Consider the following 18455-nt stretch of genomic DNA (forward strand, 5'->3'; position numbering starts at 1 on the left):
TTGCACCTAAAAGCGCACCTTTATAGCTTGGCTTTTTAATATTATTTAAAAAAGTCCTTTCTACCGCTACATTTAAAAACAATTTAGTATTTTCTCCTGTCTTATTTTTATTTTTTGTCTTTTTATTTTACTTTGTCTTAAATACAAAACTTTAGTCAGTCTTGTGACTGTTTTAAATGTGCTCTATAAATAAATCACCTTGAACTTGAACTATTTTCGAATAAAAGGCATTCATTTCTGGCGGAATGTGATTTTTTTTTTTTTTTGACATCTGTGTTGGCCAGAAATTACTTCAAATTTGCTTTTACACTTTAAACCCAACAGTCAACTTTATCAAATGAAATGTGTATGCAACTCAATTTACTGAAAGTTAATTCTACTCATTTGAATACAGTTTTAAACGTGGTGTGGAAGGTAATGAGTTAATTAAATACCTCATTTTTTATTTGAAATGGAGTAAGTTCACAGTACTCATATGGATTTGTGTTCAAGTCAAAGCCTTAACTTTATGGGTTTTACAGTACTCTGTTGGTTTAAGTTTTCTTCATTTATTGGGTTTTACTGTGCTCAAACAAACCATTTGAGTTACCTTAACGTTTTGGGTTTTCCAGTGTATATTAAAGAATGTTACATAAATGAGCCCCTAAATGAGTGAAAAATATACATTTCAAAATGTCTTAATGTTGATGTCACTCTTCGCTTTGGCCAGGTGTGTTTAGAACAAAGTGTGTCTGCATCGGTTGTGTACTCAAGGTGTGCGTTTGACAAGTACATTGTTCGTTCAGATGGGAGTGAATGCGACTGCTGGGTGTTTTCACAGTGAACTTGCTGCGAGACTGCCGAGAGGTCATCGCCGTGGCTGAAAACGATAATTCTGTCATCTCGTTGGTTTCCAGTTGCTTAAACCGTGAGATGAGAAAATAAACACCCTAATACGGAAAAGAGAGGTGGGTTATTTTTCAGGCCATCCATGTGCTTTACAATTTTTATTAGATGAAACCTAAATTATCTAATATTTAGATAATCTAATATTTATTTGTTGTAAAATATGTATAGAAAACATCATTCAACACCTTTTCTTACCTCTTTTTTTTCATGGAATGATACAGATATTTAGCAAAATAGTCTGCTCTGTACAGTTAAAGTGAAGGAAGCTGTCAAAATGCAATAAATAAATAAAATCACAGAGCATCATTAATTAAACACTAAACAATGTAATACTAATTAAATGTTAAATAATATTCCATAATAATTACACATTAAATATTGTATAAGATAATTTTAAATGATATTCAATAATAAATACACATTAAATATTGTAGTAGATAATGTTAAATAATATTCAATAATAAACACACATTAAATAATGTAATGTAGTGTAATATGTACTTAAAGAGAATCCTTTTCTTCTTTATTATGTCACCAGCAAAGTCTGTAATGTTCTTTGCACCTGTTTGATCTCAAAGCCAAACATGTTTAAACAGGTCATTAAATCAATGCTTCAATGTATTTTCCTCAAAAAAAAAAAAAAAAAAAAAAAAATCCCTTGATTTACTAGCTGAGAGCAATGCGCTGACAGGGATATAGTTTAAAGATGGATGATAACATTAATGTGATACTGGTTACATATGTGGCTAAATTGATTTACATATGTAATATTCAAAGTTTATAACTGCTCTGTTGAAAAGCTAGGCTAATTATACAAGAAAATTGCAGCTAAGATTGTAAGCACATGTGAGCACATTTCTGTGTTGGATCTCGGTGTTTGTTGTGCATTTGTTATTTTTGGAAAAGTTTGTATTAAAACAAGATGTTAATTCTGTGCAGAAGGCTAAGACAGAGCTGTCAGTTTCGTCTACCGTTTGGATTTTACTGCTTATCTTATGTCTTTGCATAACACCTGTGAGATATATTGTGAAGCTCTATTACAGCTATAATTTTCTGCTTCAGTGGAATCAGCCTTACATTTAGTGAAGTTTATTTTTAAACTAATTTAGGGAGGATCACGTGCTAATGATTGCTTGCAGCCAGTCCCGCATTATTCAATATATGATTCATTATGACTCCTAAGCCACTATAAGTACCCCAAGTTCCATATAACAGCCATCTTCGTTTTGAAGCATCCCCCCTTCCACCCCTATTCCACCTCTTTTCCTATGGGTGGCACGGTGGCCCAGTGGTTAGCACTGTTGCCTTATACAGCAAGAATAGCACTGATTCTAGTCCTTTCCAAGCCACCAAACGTTTCTGTGGGGAGTTTATACATTCTCTCCGTACTCACGAGCGTTTCCCCTGGGTTCCCCTGTTTCCTCCCACCATCCAAAAACATGCAACTTAAGTTAATTACCTAATCCAAATCTGCACGATAGACATAAGTAGTTATCTCTTAAGAGCAACCACTATCTGTTCATTAGCTACTACAGCAGGGGAGTTCTTGAGATCTACCTGTGCTTAAACTCTCCTCTCGCCTTGCAAATGGGATGGAGCTCCGGGCTTGAGGATCTAATGAGCTCAGGGCTCTCTCCTGGGACAGCATGCCAAACAAGCTTTATAATCAATCATCAGCTAAGTGTGAACTCTTGAATTACACTGTAGATTATATAGGACTGCATTATTTTGTGAACAAGAAGAATTCATGTCTCTGCACTTTTTTTTGCTGCAGTTTAATGTTGAATTGAACTATAAGAGGCAGTGAATTCAAATATTATTTTCACAAATTATGATTACCGGCACAGATCATGAACAAATATAGCTTCATTTCGCTGCGATACTTTGCACAAAAGATTGCAAAACACTAATGTGCCTACAAATTAGTTTGCATCACATCATTGCATCCAAATCAATGACCAACTGATGTCATATTTCAAGTTCACCAAAATGGCTGATTACACTAGTTTGGTGGTCAACATGAAATTAGTCATATAATCCTGAATTTGTTCAGCCACAATCAAGGAACAAGGTCCAGGTTTTGCACAAACAAATACACAGAGTTATGCATTGCCACTCGCCCTGGGTTGCTTTTAACAGCTTTGAGAATCTTTTCCAAACTGATCGATATTAAGTGTTTACAGGTAAAATTAACATTAATATGAACTTTTAGGGAAAAAAATCCAAAACATTAAAACTCCTTTGTGCTTAATTACAACCATTTTATCTGCTTCATGAATTTGTTACAGTGGTTTATATTCAAATGAGGACAATATGAATATGCAAAAGAGGCTAAAGTGACTGTTAAACGTTTTCCAAGTTAGCAAAAAATTTTCCATGATATTACCGTGCCGATTCTATCATGGGGGTTTTAACCACTGCTCTTTGGAACACATTGTCCAGGCTAATTAACTGGTCTATTAGTCAATTAATACCCCAACCTTGTAACCATAACACTATTTTGAATCCCTTTGTATATAAAAAAAAAAAAAAAAAAAAAAAAAAACAAGACTGAGCATATAAAGTTAATACAATTGGACACAAGTTAGAGTTTCTACAGGTATTATCAAGTCAAATTTAAGACTTAAGACATTTTAAGACCATGATGAATGAAATTTTAGACTTACACAAGGCTGAACGCTAAAGTTTGTTAAAATGGCCAAGTTAAACTTAAAAAAAAAACATTAAAAACAAATGTTATTGAAAGGAAGATAATCAAACCGTATTAATAGGTAAATAGAGTAATAAACATTTCTTAAAACTTGAATGGAAATATGTTCTAAGTGAATGGATGGGTGTTGGCCCGATTAGGTATGCAGTAGCTTTACATAGGAAGAATAACGATTGAAGACCTACAACACAATATATCAGTGGATTTGAGACCTGTTAAGGCCTGAAATTTGTTTTTGAAATTGAAGACATTTTAAGACCCCACAGATACCCTGCAAATTTAATTCCTGTGGCACCCCACATGTACTGTAACAGAAAATGGAGATGACAAAAATGGCTAAACTCGACATTAAAACACCCGTTTGTGATATGGGAATAAAGCAACTACTTAAAAAAATGAACTGATCGATCTACCATATCAAAGACTGAATTTAAATTTAACCATTTTCCACCTGATTGGGTGGTTTTGAACTTGATTGTACAGGGAAAAAAAATGGCATTGGTGGGTTGACAAAATTTGGGCGGTTTTGAAACATAAATTTTATATGCAAAATTTTTTAACAAAAGAACTGTGTGCTCCTACTTCATTCAGTTAGTAGCGGCCAGTGCACAGTGCAAACCACGTGGGCCCACCCGCAAGAGGAGGTGAAGGAAATTTGTAGAAAAATCTGACTCCCCTTCGCATGTATCATGCAGCAGTTAAACTCACATCGGTTTATTGACACTTTTATCAATATTTTTTCCGCAGTTTACAGTAAGAACAAACATAGAAACGATGTCTGACTGACAAGCAGCACCTAATTATGTTCAAAGAATTTAAAATGCCAAATGGGACGAATTTATACCCCATTTCGAAAATAAATTATACTCTAATAGGTAGTGTAATCTACACGTTAAGTGCAGCGTGTGAGGGGAGCAGTTTTTTTAATTAATCCGGTTATGCTGTGGTTTTGTGACTGCTTATGTTGGTTGCGGTATGGCTAAAAATTAAGCCTGTTAAAAAATAAATAAAATATTAATCTAATATTTTGGGCATTTTTTGTGCGGGTTTTGGCAACACTGAATATAACAATACCAACAAGTGCTGAATTTCAACAGTCTAGAGATGTTGGTTAACGCAATGTCATAAATAACTAAATCAAAGACTATTATTATTAGTACTTACATTGAAAGCATGATCAGCAAAAGCAAAGTGTGAAATTAAGAAGGCCAAAAACAAGTACAAATAACAAGTTGAAAAAAAAAATCATTCGTTCTGGGAGAATGTTCATATAATGGATCTAAAAAGTAAAGCCCTCATAATTATCATTATTTTTTTTTTTAATATGCATTGTTAGTATGATAATGATGAATGCTAATTTTAAACACAAATAATCATAATATAGTAACATATGGAGTCAATCTAGGGCCATATATATATATATATATATATATATATATATATATATATATATATATATATATATATATATATATATATATATATATATATATATATATATATAAATAAAGGATTGAGCAAAAATAAAGAGAAATGTAAATAAATTTTGCTCACAAAAATAAAGAACTGCAAAGGAAAAAAATAAGTCTTGAGAAATAAGAATGAAATTTGCAAAACAAAAAATGAACTGCAAATAAAAATCAAGCAGAGAGAAAAAGTAAAATAAAAAATATTAGCAACTAAAAAAAAAAAAAATTATATTTCCAATACATTTTTCAAAACATTGCCTTTCAAAAAAAAAAAAAGTCTAGTCATTGATCATTTTGATTAGCTTTTTGGTCAACTGTGATGCTGTTTTCACTTTGCACTTCACGTTTCTACGGGTTTCGCTTTGATTTAACAAGGGGGCGGAGTCAAGGGAACTTGGCTGTTTACAGCAAACCCAGACCTACTGGGCTGTAAGACCACCTCGGTGATACTGTGTCTCCAGTTGATGACGTCGCTTAGAGGGAGGTCTGGGCCTGCCTTAAGTGCCCATGTTCCCTTGTCAAATCAGGGCCACGAAGTGAAATGTGCAGAAACGTGAAGTGCTCAAGGTTAAATATATGCATATATGTATATATGTCTTTTTTATCTTCTTGATTTTTAATTGCAGTTCTTTTTTGTTTGCAAATTTCATTCCTATTTTCTCAAGACTTAATTTTCCCGTTGCAGTTCTTTATTTTTGTTGGCAAAATGTATTTTTATTTCTCTAATTTTTTTGAGATTTGCATTTATTTATTTTTTTGCTTAATACTTTTATTTTGCAAGTATATATGGCCCTAGATTGACTCTGTAGTAACATTAAATATTGAATCTCATTGAATGCCATGTAGTAAAATCATCGAAATTAAAGAAGCTGGATTATGAGACAGCTTTAAACAGTTTGTCCAACAGGAAAGCCAGAGCTATTCTTTCAGATTCTACTTATCCGCTGTTCCGTGAATTTAAAGTGCTTCCATCTGGTTTATATTACAGTACGCCTAGACTTAAAAGTGTTCGGTTTAAGCATTCTTGTATTCCCACTGCTGTAAGGCTTTTAAATTCGCAAGTTGTCAAAATGTTGTATTTGTTGTCTGTGCTTTGTTCATGTAGTTTTGTAGGACATAGTTACAAATCACATGTAATAAATGTTGAAAGTTTAATAAATGCATTTTCAAAAGCTTGACTGTAGAGGAACTATGTATTAAAAGAAGCTTCCAGCTCTGAAAACTACAGTTTTAACCAAAGCTTCCTCCAAACTGCTATATTTCAGCAGGCGCTCTAACTGAAAGCCGTCATCATCTCATCAGCTGAAAGACAAAACAGAATAAAAATAAATGTGAAGTAGTTTTCCGTCCCGCTCTGTCTCTTCCACCAGTGATTTGATACTGTGTATTTAGCATCCAATTCCAAAACTTGCTATTTTCCCCCCTCTTTATTTTAGCTCAGGTTTTTTAGAGCTGAACTCATTTCGGTTAATATATCTTGAAGCCAACTATACCCAGTGCCAAACCTAAACTGAGAGTCTGCACAGTTCCCACATGTTTAGCTCTCACAAAATCTCATGAAATTATGTAGCGACTCGCTGCTCAGTCCTGTATTTGGATGATGGGCTACTAATGGGCTAATCTTGACTAGATAATCAATGCATGAACTAAGGACAGAAATATACACATTTATGCATCATAAGCTTGAGCAATTCACTGGAAGTATGCAATTATAATATTATTAGCAAGCACACCTTCAAATGTATTGCAGATAAAGCTAGCCAGAAATAGTCAACTTTAACTTGCTTTTCTTAAAAGTGGTGTTCTACCATGACCACAACCTGGAACAGAAACCTTAAAGATAAAGAAAGGTTTAGCCTCCCCAGAACACCTACCTTCCATGCTGGAATCACTAGTTCAAGCCGGGTGAGTAGGTGTTTGACATCAGGGGGTACATTGGTGCCATGACCCAGATAGGAGTGAGGTTTAGGGGCGAGAATTAACGAAGGCCAAATGATATGTGCTGCAAGCATGCATTTCAACAACTTCAGCCAAGTTTGGCAGTGTTCTTAAACTTGAGTCTGAATAAGATTAAACTTAGACTCACAATTCTCTTGTACAAATTAAAGATACAATTTTCTAGCACGAGTTGAAACTTGCTCATTTGAGGCCAGGTAAGTCTAAACTCACAATAATATGATCTTGGACATGGACTTGAGTTGAGGTCCTGTGCATCCAGTATACCCACCACTATACATAGCACAATAATACATCGTAATCAGACTAGGATTCCATTTTGTAGAAAGTCTTAAGTCTATATTTTTTAGATCTACAGTAGTTGAGACCAACTTACTCAAAGCCAGAGTTCAAATGTTCCTGATAATGTTGTCTTAGGGTGCTTTTCCACCTTCCTTATTTAGTTCATTTGAATCGCACTATAGTTTGTTTTCCCTCTTGATGCGGTTTGTTTGGGCAGGTATGAATCGTACTCGAGTGCGCATCAAAAAAGTGTACTGAGAGCTCCTTGAAAAGGTGGTCTCGATACGCTTTCAAACAAACCATGGAGCGGTTAGTTTGTGGTGAGAATGTGATCCGAACTAAAACAAACCCAACTGAAAAAGGTACTGCACCTTTTTGCACTAATCCACCTGCCGTAGGCCAATGTGCTGTGCATTATGAACTGTGCCAACAATTTTCTCAACTTCTCTCAATTTTAAACAAAGAGAGAGAGAGAGAGAGAAACTTTAACTGATGGATTGTTGGTAAAATTTACAGAAGATGCACTTCATTCTTGAAATGTATAGTTTGTCTAAAGTGTTGTATACAAACAATATAGTATACTATGAGCAGGGATACAATCAGTCAGCGCAGTCGTACCTCCATAGTCAAAAGCGACATTTTGTGTTTGCCAGTTTTCTTTACTTGCGGGAGTTCTATTGGCATTTTCCCGCATGTTAATTCTGATTAATCAAAAAGCAGTTTAGGGAATATGTTCAACAACATCTGGCCAATGAGTGATGTAGATTTTGTCAGATGACTGAATTCTGTTTTTTTTTTTTTTTTCAAATGGTGTGGTGTGAAAAGGACCCAAAGACGGCAGAAAATGCTACAATGTATCATTTATTGCCCTTGGTCCGGACCAAATGAAGCAAACTACAGATGTAAAAGCACACTTAGACTTAGGTTTGAGTCAAAGGGCTGTTCATATGGAAAACACTACTACAATACATGTAAGCAACTCATCATACCCAAACTAGAATGTCTCAAAAGTCCAAATACATGTTATAGAACTAGTTGAGACTCATTTTCAGTTCAAATGCTTCTGAACTATGTTTGAATTCTTGAGATTTAGTAACCCATTGCGTCTAAGATACAATGCAACAAGCATTCTTTAAATCTTCAAAAGCCCTAACAAACTTAACTGTAACAAACTCCAAGGCAAGTGTTGAAACCCAAGTGCAGCTTTTAATTAATTAATAAAGACAATCAAAACTCAAAATCATGGCAAAACAAACTACTTACCAAGAGTGGGGTTCCACAAAAAAAGCCAGACAAGCACCAATGGAAATATATATAACAAACACTAGTGATCACGACATGACAGCCAAAGAGAAACAAGACACATGACATGGACAACCAATGAACAAAAAGACACGTGACTACATCAGCCAATGAAAACATGACACACACAAACACATAAGAGAGAACTTTTCTTGCATATTACCAGTAGTGATGGTAAAATGAAGCTTTTTGAATTTGTAGACTGTTTGACTCCGTTGTTTCGGAAAAAGGTTCTTTATTCGAAGCGTTTGAAATCAGAGCTCAATGAGCACCTCTGCTGGATAAACTGTGGGAAAGCACTGTTACAAAAATGTCCACAAGTGACCAACTCATTCATGTAGTAATACAACAATACTAATATAAACAAATTACACATTTACTGTAGTTTTTTTACATGTAAGATGTTACATTACAGAGGACTAGTAAAATCAAATAAGTATTTATATATATCTATTCCAACCGATCATACACCCACATAATCATTCCATGCGGGGATCGATCTGGCAATTCCTGCATGGGAGGCGAATGCTCTAGAGTGGAGGCCATTAGAGTGAGGCATTTGTAGTGGTGGGCAAAGCGAGGCTTCGTGAAACACTGAAACAGTCGAAGCAAATGTGTCGAAGCTTCGAAACGTTTCGAAACCCCACTCTACAGTGACATCTAGTGGTCATTTTTTATGTATTGCACTAAAACAGCTTCAGCAAAGAACAGTTGAACAAATTGAGGGATTAAGCCCAACTTTGTACATCAAATCCTTTAATTCACATAGTATAGTGGTTAAGGTGTCAGACTTCCATGCGGGGTTAATAGGTTTCAAAGCCAGACTATGACAGTTGTTTTTAAAACCAATTGGTAATGCTTTGCTCTTGTATCGTTTTGTTTCAACATTGGTCTGATATCCGAATGAACAATTTGTGAATAAATATGTCTTTTTTTTGTCTAAAAACAGGGTTGTTGCTAGATCAAAAACGGTGGCCTGAAGTTATCAAGAATTATTTATATTATTCATTAAATTTCCCATTTATTGTATTTTATTAATGTCTACCTAAACCCATCCATACTGTAAAAATATTTATTATTGTTTTACAGTGTTACAAAAATGATGCTAAATTGATGGTGTAACTGCAGCTGTATCTTATTTAGGCTACACAAAACAGAAACATGATTAAATTCATAAAACCATGATTTAAGAGTATTTGTACAAGTCGGGATTCGAACCCAAAACATCATGCAAAGCATAGGATCAAGGACCAAACACACAGTCCTCTAAGCCATATGACACAGACATTGATTGATGACCTTGGCAGTCAAATCAGGATTCGCCAGATCTCGAAACGTTTCTAAGCTGATCGATGCTTTGAATCGCTTTAGTCACGTGACTAGGTGTTTCGAAACACTTTAGTCACGTGACTTGGGTGCTTCGGATCATGCTTCGGTGCAGTGTTTCAAAACACTTGCGCTTCGGGATCTCGACACTGTGTCGAAACATCAGTTTCACGTCAGCCATCCCTAGGCATTTGCACTGCATTTATCAGCTGCCCTCCGTTACACGCTATACTACAATATGCGGAAGCATTCTTTCAAAATAGTTGTAAAAAATACAATAATATGGCGACGTAGTGGCGCAGTAGGTAGTGCTGTCGCCTCACAGCAAGAAAGTTGCTGGTTCGAGCCTTGGCTGGGTCAGTTGACGATTCTGTGTGGAATTTGCAAAAATGAATGAATGAATAAATACAATAATACACTTCAGGATGGTTCAAAAGCTTTTTACTATAAATTACTATTTCATTTTAGTGGTGCGCGGGACCGGTGCAGTGCTTTCAAACTGTAGAAATGTATGTACTCAACGCCTAATGTTCCACTACATACTTTACTAACCTAGGGTGTTTAAACCTTTGAATCAAAATTGGAAGCAGTCACGTGGGTATAGGCAAAAATGAAGCTTCGGATGACACTGATCACTTGATTATGGGTAAACAAATCAAGCTCTGGTACACTGCTTCACTGCGAGATGTATTTTTTTAATACATGCTTCAAAGCCTCGGTACACATTGTCACATCAGTTGAACATGCTTAAGTTAATAAGAGATAACGGAAAGGACATATATGAAGAACAGGAAAAAGGATGTTATTAAATTTTGAATTGCTCACTCTTCACTTAATCAATGCTAGTTTTAAATCCGAAAGTATGTAAATGGTGACTGTGAAAGCTGTGGTCTCCCAGAAACAGTATCCCACATATTAATAGAATGTACAGAATTAAGTAGTGAACATTTTTGAGGGCCTACTGTATCTCTTAAAGAGATTTTGGATGCCAGTGGATATGGGGTAAATGATGATTTTTCTTTTTAGCTATTTGAATGACATTTAGTTTCTAAGCAAGTTGCACTCCATAGTCCAGTCCAGTCAGTAGCAGAAAATAAGTTGGTTAATTTAGTTTGCCAATCGCCAGATAAAACTCCAGAAGAACAGGAAAATGAGAGATGAAAATGGAGAAAATAATCAGGTCATTAATTCATATATGTGAAAACGAATTATTATGGACCCCTACAAATCTATACTGAATCTAAAATCCCTTAACAGGGAGACTAACAGCAGCAATAGCAATCCCTGAGTTTAATGTGGAGTGTGGAAAGCGACTAACGAATGACATATCTGTATATGCATGTGAAAAGATAGCCATGATTATTGCTTTGCAATGGGTAGAGGAGAGTAGACCACAGAGTGGTGATTGCATCGGATTCAAGTGCAGTAGTAATGAGTTTACATTATTGCCATTCCAGCTGTAGAGAGGATTTACTATTTAAAATACTGCATCCGTTGTTCAGAATGAATCAAATAGAGTTAATTGTTAGGATGGTATGGGTCCCTACACATATTGGAATTGAAAAAGCAGCAAATACAAATACACATAAATATTAGCAAGTCAGAAGCTAAGGTGGCTATTAACGAACAAAACATGAAGATGTGGCAAATCAGTGAAACGAGGTAAGTAAAGGGAGATATCTGTTTAAAAACAATCTACTTGTGGGCAAAATAAGATCTGGGGGTCAGAATAGAAAAGAGGAGAGGGTTATTACAGTTATAAGAAATAGGCACAAAGGTTTAAATGGCGCTTTATACTTGATTGAAAAGCACAGAAATGGAGCTTGTGAATACTGTGGAAAAGATGAGACATTAGATCCAGCCAGATCTAATGAGAAAGCATAACTATTTTTACTTTGTCAGTTTGGTGTCTAATTCGTACTAATTAAGTTGTACGAAAATGTACAATTTTAATAAAGGAGGCGTGGCAACTCCGCCCCTAAACCCAACCTCATTGGGGGATGAAATCGTACTAAATTGTATGAATGAGATCGTACTAATTTATACTAAAATTAAAAAGTTACGATTTGCCGTGAGATAGTGTTGGTAGATCATGTTTTAATACAACACTAGAATTTTAAAGAAAGGACTACATTTAATTATAAATAATATTCTTAAAAAAGCAGATCATTAAGGAATGGAAACTATGAATTTAGTTAAAAAAACAAAAACAACCAGAATAATAAATACAAATTGAGGATATTTTTTTCATGTTCGTGTTTAGCCTGTGTGTACAGTAAGTTTGTGGGTATTTTCAATTGTCATTTATTTTTGATTATTGTATTTAGAACTTTAAGTTTTTATTTATAACTTTGTTCAAAATAATACATTACTTACCTAGAAAAATACTATACTTGCATTTATTTGTAAAGCCAAATAGTCATTCTGTCAACTTCCTTACGTTTTGCACATTTTAAGATAAAAATGGTCAGTGGCCTTTACACATCAAAAGAAACAAGAAATAATACAATGAAAAAAAACATTATTTTAAAGCCTTAAACTTATTTTTTTGAGTAATTTGTTTCTATTTGCACCTAAATTTAAAAATGAATGTCATTCTTGACCCTTGAAGTTATTGTGCCCTTTCTCCTGCGAAAATGGATGCGTCATATCTTTTATTTTATCATTTCATTACTGTAGCCTCCTCTTTTTCTGTTATTACCTTTGTATGTTCATTGTTATAAATATTGACCAAAAAAAATAAGCATCATGAACTCCTGAAGTGTCCATCAGTTGTACCCTTCAAAATCCCTCATTCTGAAAAGCGAAGTGGCCAGTTTTAAACACTTTGGTTTGGAACTACACTTCAATATGGTGGTCATTTTTGTTTTCACTTCTAAGTGCCTTTGGAATTGGGATATATCCTTTTTAGATAGCACAGATAATTTGACTACTATCTTACAAGTAGTCCTGTTCAAAATGAAATCTGATCTAAAATACTGCCTTTTAAAACCAAACAAAATATCTATTGATTGGTCACGTTCACATTTTCAATTGAAACCAATTGCATTGTGTCTGATTACAGGACATTCTGTACCTTCTGTTTAAAAGAATAAGAACTGAAACTTTTAAGTCATCTGCATGACTGTCCAAATGTGCAATTAACAGCTTTTTTTCTATCAAAACATTGGCCTTAGCGTCGGGTTTTACAGTGCTTGTAAACACAAGCACATGCTCACACAACCATCAACACACCCACCCAAACCCCAACGCACACCCAAGCACCTTTCCCCCGTCTCCTAGTACACACAGTCTGTTTTTATGCCTTCGTCCATTGTTTTACACTACTCTCACCCTCCTTCCGCTTATTCTGTTGGCCGGGAGCCACTGCCAGACTCTGTGGCTCTGTGGTTTGGTTGGAAAGGGCTAGTTCTCTCGCTCTCCTCGTCTGGCATAGGTGCAGTGTTGGGCCTCTGCGTCTGCAGCAGACACACAAACACACTCACACAGCTCCCTTCGCACGCGAGGTGCCGTGTGGGCCGTGGTCTCAGACATTCTCAGGTGGTGACTTCAGGAGAAAGCGTCTACATCCGCAGGGCTCCTGGGAAAACGGGCTGGCTTGTTCCTTTTGGAGGTCTAGTCGAGGAAAAGGAGGGATCCTTTCCTTTCTTTCTCTCTCGCTAGTGTTCGCTCGCTCCCCGCTCTCTCTTTCTTCCTCAGTCCACTCTTGGCCGTTTTAGGCTGCTGATCATCTGGTGCTGATTAAAGTCCTGCCTTCCCTGTTGACATGAGCGATGAGCTGATGAAGCCTCTACTCTCATTTCGTCTCCTCTTCTGTATTTCTCTGTGTTTAACTCCTTTCATCTCTTCTTAAAGGGGTAGTTTGCTCAAAATTAAATATTTTGTTATAATTTACTTACCTGTTTCAAACCTTTATGAGTTTCTTTCTTCTGTTGCAAATTAAAGGAAATATTTTTTAACAAAACTATCAAGCTGTGACCATTGACATCCATAGTATTTGGTATTCCTTCTATGGAGGTCCATATTTACAGGTTTTTAGCTTTCTTCAGAACATGTTGAACAGAAAAAAGTAGGGTTGGGCAATGTCGTCCAATTTGGCATTGTATGATGTCTAATGTGAAACATTGAGATGGACGATGGCATCATCGTTGTAGGCAGCTTATAAATAATTGATTAATTTACAACAAATTAATTATTTGTTGCCTACCGTTTCAACTACCTGACCCGCATGGTTTTTGTTTTACCCATAACCAAATCATAAATAAATAAAGATAAGTTACACACAAATTACCACCTGTCATTCACTTTTCTGCAGTACTCTGGCATGAACAGGCAGAGTGATCTGTATCGTTATAATGGCGTCGACAAACTTGGTTGGTAAAAAGGTGCACAACCAACAGCTACCAACCAACAATATCTGAGGTTTTCGCTAAAATGACTAAGTACAAGCGTGAAAGCGAAAGATTGAAGCAGTGTACTGATTCTGTGATGCTTTACCTGATAGACTCAAAAGACCAAAGAGTCGTAAGATAAAGAAAAGATTAATTAAATATCACATTAAACAAATATAGTGAGACACGATCCAGTGGTTGATCCTTGATAAACTGTCCGATATGCACTGCTCTCTGGGTTTTTGTGCTCAGTGAGCCCGCTGATTGCTGGAACTCAGAGCATGACTGTGTCTGTATGTGTGTCTGGTCACATGATGTTTGATGGACGATGGCATTGTCTACTAAACCAACCCTACTCTAAAGCATTTGGAACCAAGTAAATAATTTTTTTTGGGGTGAACTATCCTTTTCATCTGTCCTATCTCTCTCTCTCTCTCTCTCTGATTTTATCTAGTCTCTTAGCTTGTTTGTTTCTTGTCTCTTGTTGGTTCATTCTCATTTATCTCATTTCAATTTATTTCCTCTTTCTCCTTTTAGTTTATTTCGTTCATATATCTTTCAATCTCTGCTTGCTTCTGATCTTGTCTTTAATAGTTCACTCTTGTCTTGAAACCTTGCTTCAACTATTCCGTTCTTGTGTTTTCTCACCTCACTTTTATCTTTTTCTGTACTCTTTCTCTCATCTCCTGTCTTTATCAGCTATTTTGCTACACCTTCATCTAATTGTCTTGTCTGGTGGTGTAAGTTCTCAGTTTCTCTCATATTTTATCTTGTCTCTGCTTATCTTGCTTTTATTCGCTAGTAGGTTGTTTCTCATTTAGTCTCATTTACGTTTCTTCCATCTGTCCCTTATTTATTGTTTTCTCAAATATCCATCACTTTGTTTCTGTTTGCTTCTTATCTTGTCTTCAACGATTACCTCTTATCTCTTTTCTAAGATGTACCTTGCATCTTCTATTTTCGGTCTTGCGTTTTCTCACCTCACTTGTCTCTTTTCCTGTTTCTCTCTCCTCTCCTGTCAATATCAGTTTTTTGCTCTCGTGTCGTCTCGTGTCTGTTTCTCCTCTCTCTGTCCCTTTTTAGCCTTCAAACCGCCACAGAAAACCGAGCCTCTGTTTCCCATGGAGTGAGTAATCCCCCTCTCTCTATCTGTGGCCAACAACTGTGAATCACATGCAGTATTTATCTGCGGGAACACAATTCAAGCTGAGTCTTTTAGTCTCTAAGAGAGGTCTCTCAGGCTTGCTGGACTCCAGAACGCCCTCTGTGAACCCCAGCAAACAAAGACCAGTGGAGTGAGAGTCTACAGAGGATTGGGCCAAAAGCTGAATTTGAGTCTTTAAGTTCTTGTGAATAAGAAGTTTCAGCCATTTTTGGGTCAAGAATGTTAATTCAAAACTTGGATATTTGTATAATTTGTGTGCGGCAGTAAAGTCACTAACCATTAAATGCAATTACGCAACCATTCCTTGTTTGTAGGGGTTCTAGCAGCATGCAGTGCACTGTTGTGGAGCTGTGGGTGCTCTCTTTCCACAATTAGAGCCGTCAATCTCTGTTTCCTGCCAAATCCGCTTTATGACTTCCTTTAGAACTGTCCAAAATCCCATTGCTTCAAGTACTGAGGTCAACTTTTGAATCTCGCCTCGAAAATTGTCTTGACAGAATGTGTGAAGGAGCGACCGAATTCGTGCTCCTTCATTTCCCGTAGATGAACGCTTTCATTTTGCGATGTCGACTGCTGGGTCCTCGTGTGCATTTCTAGAACTTCATTAGCACATTTTTAGGCAGTACTTTCACTGGAAAATCTGCCGTTTCCACTCTGACTTCCACCTTTAAACCATAGAACACCTGCAAAGCAAAGTTACACATACGTTAAGTAATGTAAAAACATATGAAAGCTAATCAACCATCACATCCTGAGGATATAGTGTATCAAGTTATTGTGCTCTTGCTCCTGCAAACCTTTCACTTTGGGAATAAGTGGGAAAGTTTGACAGATAGGAACTGGAATAGAGTACATCTGATTTCTCATTTGGTTTGTAACTCCAAACAAATTGGAATTGCATGCTCAACAATTTGGTAGCTTTTGGTTTTAAGCTGTAAAGTGGGCCAGATAGTCAAATGCATGGGTACAAAAAACAACTTTCCCATTTTAAATGATCACTCCAGCTGTGTAGTATCCTGAAAAGACCCCATTTACTGCAACGATTTAGGCGTATTCTCCCTTTCCATCTCCCTTTTTCTCACAAAGTTGTAATACTGGCTTGGGGCAAAGAGGATTTTATAAGATGGTTGGGAATGGAGGGGTGGTGCCTCATCCAGGATCCAGTCCAACCTTTCAATGTAGAGAGATAAGGCTCCAGAAAAATGGGATAATATTTGTGTTTCATTTAGACCAGGGGTGCCAAACTCGGTCTTGGAGGGTCGGTGTTCTGCAGATTTTAGTTCCAAGTTGCTTCAAAACACCTGCAAGGATGTTTCTAGAAAGCATAAGAGCTTGATTAGCTAGCCTAGGTGGGCCTGATTATTGTTGGAACTAAACTTTGCAGGACACTGGCCCTCCAGGACAGAGTTTGGACACCCCTAATTTCGACAGCTTGTGAAATAAATGATGGGGCAAAAGTACATAAAGTTAAGAAAACCAGTCTTACTTCTTAATTTTAGTTTCAGCAACTTGATTGAGCAAAGGATGGGTTTCAATGGTTTACATTCAACAAATATAACAGCTTGTATTTATTAAAGAAAAAAATAATTTAATGTTTTTTTAAAGCTACAAATTGTAACCAGGGAGCAAATATTGATAGGGTACATTACAATAAGATAATCAGGATATCATGCAATTAATTTTATTGATGGAAAAAGTCTTAGAAAGATTTAAGTCAATGGTCTCAAAACCGCAGCTCTGCATAGTTTAGCTCCAACCACCTCCAACTCACACCTGCTTAATAGTATCTAGTAGTCTTAAACACCTTGATTAATTGGATCAGTTGTGTTTGATTAGGGTTTAAGCAAAACAGCAGAGTTGCAGCCTTCCAAGAATCAAGTTTGAGACCTATGATTTAGGTTGTGGTATCAAAATGATTTAAACGATCACACAATTTTTTTGGAAATAGGCTCATTTTACAGCACCTCTAGAGGTAAACTGTTGAGTTTACCCATTTTTTTTAATCCGTTCAGCTAATCTCTGGGTCTGGCGACAGAATTTTTAGCTTAGCTTAGCATAAATCATTAATTCAGATTAGACCAAAAAAAAAAAAAAAACCCCAAAACAAAATTTTTTTTTGTTCAATTGTCTGGACCAAACCCAGGGTTCGCACAAATCGTACCCCAGACCACCTCTTTCAGGCAGACTTGGGTACGGTTCACGGGTGCGCACCTGAGTTCAGAAGACACATTCACACTAGCTAAATGTACCATATTTGATGTCAAACGAACCTGGGTGCATAACAAAAGTGCTAGTGTGAAAGCACCCTATGACTGACGGAATGGCTGGTATCTATACTGTAATTCTGGAAACTTTGAAGCCTACCATGGTTGCAGCAGATGCAATATTATGCAGCATCAAAACAATAACAGGAAAATACCTAGTTGCCTAGCTAGGGGCTACCTAGGCAACTAAGTAACTGCACTGTATAATATCATTGAGCCTGCTGCAGCCATGGTATAGAATCAGAGTTCCTTTATTATGCCAAAAAGAGTATACTATCATCAGTCTTAGTACACGACCATACATGGAAATTGGCTAAATGGAGCCTGTTTCCAAAAAAGTAGAGGGTCCCTTTAAGTCGATGCAATTTCTCACACCGTCTGACAGATTAAGGTTGACATTTATTGAATTGGGTCTCTGCTCTCTTGGTGGCCCTTGACACTAAAAGCCCCAGTAAAATCCTCTGTCAGGGGACAGGTCAAATGTTCTTTCTTCACCTGTGTCAGTTTTACTCAAAGTCAGTTTCACAGTATTCATCGAAACTATTGCTTTACACAACATGCATTCCAATAAAAAAACACACCATTGTTTCAAAATTACCCTTTTCTCGCTTTACTCCTGTATGAAAAGTCCATGTGCTTGACCGGAAAACCAGTATCTGTGAAACACACCGAAAGTAACCCCCTGAACACGTGCGCAGACTA

The 18455-nt window shown here is 36.3% G+C and overlaps 1 long non-coding RNA gene across 3 annotated transcripts in view; it reads right to left on the minus strand.

Moving 5' to 3' along the window:
• Positions 1-12312: 12312 nt before the first annotated feature.
• LOC141380185 (uncharacterized) overlaps positions 12313-18455 on the minus strand; it is a 70486-nt gene continuing 64343 nt past the window's right edge. For 2 of the 3 annotated variants that reach the window (XR_012397804.1, XR_012397805.1), the window contains one exon: positions 12313-16172. This is a non-coding gene — a long non-coding RNA (uncharacterized lncRNA). The remainder of the gene's footprint in view (positions 16173-18455) is intronic. The other variant, XR_012397806.1, reaches the window with a different exon arrangement.

This window comes from Danio rerio, chromosome 22 (genome assembly GCF_049306965.1).
Source record: "Danio rerio strain Tuebingen ecotype United States chromosome 22, GRCz12tu, whole genome shotgun sequence".
NCBI classification, from domain to species: Eukaryota; Metazoa; Chordata; class Actinopteri; order Cypriniformes; family Danionidae; genus Danio; species Danio rerio.